Source organism: Mesitornis unicolor, unplaced genomic scaffold (genome assembly GCF_000695765.1).
Source record: "Mesitornis unicolor isolate BGI_N332 unplaced genomic scaffold, ASM69576v1 scaffold12, whole genome shotgun sequence".
NCBI classification, from domain to species: domain Eukaryota; kingdom Metazoa; phylum Chordata; class Aves; order Mesitornithiformes; family Mesitornithidae; genus Mesitornis; species Mesitornis unicolor.
The window spans coordinates 75,612-81,646 of record NW_010171007.1 but is presented as its reverse complement, the minus strand read 5'-3'; the positions used below and the strand labels follow the sequence as shown (position 1 = coordinate 81,646).

The following is a 6,035-nucleotide window of genomic DNA, read 5'->3' as shown; positions in this document are numbered from 1 at the left end:
TGTGGTTTTTTGAGGACAGGGTGCACAGTCTGGCCCCAGCATCAGTGGGAGTGCTTCAGAAAGTATCAGAGCTACCCACTAGATTTCAGATAAGTTGTTATGCCTGTATTTACAAATGCAAAGGTTGATACTGAAAATTTGATTAGAACAGAAATGTACTGTAAAACTTTGATCCATGGAAACCTCGAACACTAAATTGTCTTCTGAGTTAGTTTACAATCATCATGTTTAAAAAAGAAATGTACAAAATGTAAGAATGTAACAACTTTGTAATTTAAAATACTGTGAAAATATATTCATTAATGCAATACTGACTTCTTTTCAGCTTGCCAAGGAAAAGAGGCAGGAAAAGAACTTAAATAATTGTTTGTTCTGGTATGCATTTACTTGAATGGCTGTAGCTTAACATCTTCCCAGCTACTTGTATGCCAGCTGTGACACTCTTTTTTTCCCTTACCTGGCTTATAAAAATTTTGAAAACTGAAAATTTTGAAAACTATGACAATAACAGCTTTGAATGTAAATAGTCTCACTATAAAGTATGCTTAAGATGTTAAACCAGGAGAAGAATTTTTATGTGTGTTCAATAACAGGCAGCAGATATGACTGGAATTTTTGTAATAATTTCATGCTTTTCAGTGAAGCAAAAAATGATGTTCTCACAGGTGATAAATATTTTTCCCATTCATGATGTACAGTATTTGGGATACCTGTACTTAGTTAAGTCCTGGTTAGCATATCATCTCCTCTTAATTTTTTGTTAGTTCCATCTGGAGCAAGAATTCTGACATCTTTCGTTTGAAGTATCAGAATATTTTATCTCCCTCATTTAAACCCAGAGAAGGTGAATGCAAGACTTGTAGGAGCTGCTGAGCTCAGCAAAGAGCAGATCCTCTGAGATCTCTTTGTAATCAGGTAGTTTGGTATGATCATACAAGGGAGAATGAAAAAAATTACCTCTTGGGAATACATTTTACCATAAATCTAATGGCTGCCATCACTGTTACCATAGCAACAGGGTAGAGGAAGATATACTTGTCATCATCATGAAATGGATGCTTAACTTTAAGTTCATATTTGGTCACTGAAACATGAACCATGATTTTAAAATAATGCTGAAGAGGTCAATGGTGTGATGCATCCAGAGCTCTCTTGGATCCAATGATGTCTGATGATGCTTAACAAGTATATTTAGGTATGCAAATGTGGACTGGAAAGGCTACTGCCAGACACTAATTTTTTTGCCTTAGTGCTTTGAGTGTTAAAAGGTAGAGAAATATCCAGCAGAATGAAAGGATGGGCAATTTCTTCTACAAAGAAACTGAGCTGCAGCGTGCAACACAGCATATGGTGCAATGGTACTATATGCAGGAAAATACACAAATGCTTTCTTTGTGCATGTAGACACAGTAAATCAACCAGCTTCATTGTACTGTCTACTAGAACAATGTATTTCTGATTTCTTACCTTGCTTGTGGCATTATTTGTATATGTTTTGTTCTTTACAGGCAATGTGCAATGATAGCTAAGGGGTAGGTATTTTGTTCTGGAGACTGTTGAGTTTTACTTTGAAAAGGTTTGAAAATTCTGTCTCGCTGCCTCCTTGGATTCTTCATAGCAGCGAGAAGAAAAGCACCCTTCCTGAAGGAATACTCCTGAAGGAGTAATATATATGGATATGGAAAGTGATGTGACTCGATAAAGTGTCAATGTAGCTTTCATTGTTGTATGTGAGGATAACACTTGATATTTCTAGATGGTTAATGACTGAAATCTTTCCATCATATAACTCTTGTCAAAGTCAGGCCAGCAATTATAGAACAGTTTCCCAATAAATTATGGCACAGGAGGCTGAATGAGTGTGAACATGACTATGATAAATCATTTCAGGGAGAGTGGAAAATGTTGTGCTGTATATAATGCTGGCATTTTAATGTAGCTTTCTTATGTGTGCAATATATATCACCTAAAAGAATTAACAGTCAGCAAAAGCTTTGACGTTGCCAGTTTGCAGGCTCTATGACCAAGTAATTGATAAATGAACAGACTCCTGAGGCCAGCTATAACCAAATAACTGGGTTCAGATTTTCGTCATCGTAGGAACTTTAGCATCAAAATTGTGGTTAATTTGGGCTAATAGACCAACCTATTTTGTTTAACCCCTGAGCTGAGGAGGGTGGCAGGGCCGTTGTGCTGTCCTTGATAGGGAATACTTTAGAATGGAGCCGTAGTAGTTTCTCCTACTCTGGATCTGTTGCAGAGCGTAGAACTGCTGTCATTTCCACTGTCAAGGAATCTCCCTAAGAAAAGTAAGAGTTCCCATACAAAGGTGAGCATAAAAACTGAAATTCTGGCAGTCTTTTTGTGGGTCATCCTGGAAAGGGAGATTCTTGTTTTTCATCCGTTGTGAAACTCTGAAAAGGCTAGTCATATCCTGTGGCACAACAAAAAGGAGAAAAAGTAACACTTTTTAGAAAGTACAGCTGTATATGGTAAAAGCATATGTTGTGCATTCAGTTTGACGAGTGTAAGTTTTTAATTAATATTCCATATTTTATTTATTGACTAAGTATGCAAGTCATACTGCAGCCTGTAATATATAATATATTCTTTGCAATGTGCTGGGAAGGCAGAAAGTAAATACATTATAGGGTTAAAAATGTGCAGTTTGGTAAATTGAGGCCTAACCCCAGCCTATTAAACAAAGGGAATGATACAGAAGAAGATTAATAATAATGAAACTGAACAAAGGAGAGATTTTGACTTTTCTGACCACCATCTAAACGGTAGCTAATACATGATGTGAAGTGTATTTAGCAATGTTTGCTATTTGAAACGTGAAGAATTCTCTTCTAACATCTCAGTTTTCTTTTTGGTCTTTGAGGTGGGAGGGATTATCAGCTGTTACCTCTTTCAATGTCTGTTCCTCTTTGTCAGACTGCTTTCAACAAATCCTCAGTTCTTTTCCCACACAGCAAACACTAAAGGAGAAAAGCTTTTAGTCCCATTGCATTTAGCCTTGTGTGGTCACCTTTCTACTAGGAGCACTTTCATATTTCAGATGACTATTTTCTTTCAGACATATGTAAACACTGAAAGATAGGGGTTTTGAAGGAAAAAGAAACAAAAATTTCCACAGCAGAAATCATCTGCTTTTCATATTTTATTTTTTTTCTTTCTGTAAGAGCAGTATTGACTAATACGAGAAGGGCTGTACTCAAGGAATGCAGAAAGGATTGAGTTTGTTCTGAGGATGTCTAGCTGGCCTTGAAATTTAGGAGCGGAGCATGATTCCAAAGTCAAGGCTTCAGTCTTGCCTAGAGATCTCTGCTGGAAAACAGTTGATTAGCTTTTTATAACCACTATATTTTAATTGTCAAAGTAGTCTCCTGAAAGCGGTATTTCCTAAGGCAGGTGTCATCATTTTGTAAATATAAAGGCTTCAGTGATGATGGAAGGATTGAATAATTTGTCTGCAGCAACCTTAACCAAACCTATAGAGTAACTGGAAGTTATTACAGTGGGTGAATCTGTAGGTGAAATGTATGGTGCCTGAAAAAAGGGCCTAATAATTGTTATTTGGATACAGGGATGCAGTAGAAATTTAGGCCTCACAGTGCTATGCACTGTATTAAGCACATAAAAAAAGGCAGTTGCTAGCATGAAGTGCTGATTAGATGAGACAGACATAGATTGGGAGTAGAAAAAAAGAGAGGTGACTTGTCTATTTCATCAACTAATGATAAAGCTTAATGAGAAGAGATGTGCATAATTGGAAAATATCAAACAGGAAAATATCATGAGTTCCGTGACAATTTTGAAGTTTCATGCTTTCAGCTATCATTAAGTGGAGTAAAAGTAGAATTATGAGGGGAAGTCTCCTGGCTAAGACAACTGCCATCAAGTTTTTCCCAGGTGATAATGAGCTGCAGATTTCTCACAGATGTACTGCAGGGACCTTCAGGTTCTGTGAAGCTGAGTTCAATATGGGCAATCAAGGAAGTGGGTGGTGCGAGAGGGAGAAGTAAGAAGTGCCGGGAGTGGAGTGCTCAGCTAGAGTGTAGAAAGCAAATGGTACTTGGTTTACAGAGTGAGACTTGGTCAAGAAATGAATAGGTGAAATAAATAAGTAGGGGAGAGAGAACTGAGTGGGCCAAATGCTTTGTGAGCTTGTAGGACATGAAACTAAGAAGCAGGGACTGGCTTGTAGGGATAACAACTGGCTAGAAAAGTAAGGGCAGAGTAGAGAGGAGGAGAGCAAGGGGAGAGGTGTGATTTTGTGACCAAGAGTATCTGGGAGAGCGGCTGATGTATAAAAGGGGAAAAATGGCAAAGAATCTTTCATTCTAACTGCTTGATGTTTAAGAAGCTCTTTTTGTGTGGTTATTCTAAGCAATAGGAGATTCATTTTTTATCTGTCCCACAGAAAATGTGGTCTACTGTTCGAGACTGAAGCTACTTAATGCAAAATGCTGGGGCTTAAGATGGGAATCCTGCTGTTGCTATTGCTTGGGCTCCTGTTGCTGCTACACATTTCCACTAGTGTTTTTCCATTCATAGAATACGTTGGCAGGGTAAGGTCCATCATATACACAGATCTATCTTGCCTGCTGGAAATGAAAGTCCTTTGGAAGAGTCTCTCTGTTTTCATGGTCCTATTTTATTTAGCAGTTTTGTTGCTTTTTCTGGGAAACAGAACAACTAGATGTGTGAGAGTTTGTGAAGGGAAAGGAAGGAGTGTTAATGCTCATGTAGTTTAATTTTTTTCTTTTAATAAATTGAGATACCTCAAACTCAGCTTTCTCTTTGTTATGATCACAGTTATGATCAGTGACACAATATCAAGGACGGTTTTGTGGCTTCATTATAGATTTCTGCCTCATAAACAATGACAATATGATCGATTGGCATCTTTACTATGTCTTCCTTTCTGTCCAGTGTGCCTTGGACAGTGTTGCTGATACAAGAATGCAGTGTCATATAATGCTATATATTTCATGTGAAAGAGAATTCCGAAGTCATTTATATCCCTTCTTTATTCTTAAACTGAGTAGCAACATGCATGCTTGCTCACTGCTGGCAGTCTGATGTGACATCTGGGAAAAAAATATTGGTGGTTGCCTGGAAATTTCACTTGTTTCTATCTCTCTATGACTTTAAATGAAAGGAAGGCAAGGATGGGCAGTTGTCTAGTCGGTAAGGTACACACCTGAGAACATAGAGCCTTACTCCTTGCTTTGCTCTGAGTAAAGCACAGACTTTTAAGAGCATTTTTACTTATCAGTATTTTATGAAAATTAGTTCAATAATATTTATTAATCTCTCTGAGAGTTTCAAACTGAAGATGCTACTAAATGCCAAGTACTGTTATTACAGTGATGTAATTCTCTCTTGCTCTCTTTCCTAATTAACTCTCTTCACATAATACAGTTGAAGCAGCATTAGAGCAGGAAGTATTGAATAAGTACTTTAAAGGCAACAATTCACTGGAGCAAGCAAATGTTCTGAGCAAGCCAAAGAATGAAGTTTCAGAATTGTTAACAAAAACGTGCAATTATTCATTAAATTGGTTAGCTCCTGCTACTCTACAAGATTTTTTTTTAATAATTCTGTATCTTTAATAGAGTCTGAAAATGTTCCTTAGGTTCAGGAGGTAGTGGGTCTTTCTTCAGTATCCAAAAAAATGTCTGAAACAATGAGTAGAGTAACTTATGAAGCTATAGGACACCCATGTGAATGTTACATTAAGCTTAATGCCATAGCACTTGTCTTAAATGAAACCATAAATCTCAGGCCTGTTATATTCCTTTCTTATCACTTGAGTGGATAACAGTGAACTACTCGATGAGTGAACATCTACATGTGGCACAGTCAGACCTTCAGAGGAACATAAGGACTTTCAGAGCGAAGTTCTCTGGTCTGCATATTTGTTCAGAGATTGGGTAGGAACCTGTGTAAGTAAGATTCGGAGGGAACTGGTGCAATTTGACCAGGCAGGATCCCCCTGAGCACCGATGCTGATGGGTGCATGGAAA

General features: G+C 37.6%; 1 protein-coding gene across 4 annotated transcripts in view; it reads left to right on the top strand.

Annotated features, from left to right (window-relative positions):
* The window catches only part of OSBPL6 (oxysterol binding protein-like 6), a 48,220-nt gene that overhangs the window by 733 nt on the left and 41,452 nt on the right, over positions 1-6,035 (top strand). The gene's annotated exons all lie outside the window — the stretch shown is intronic.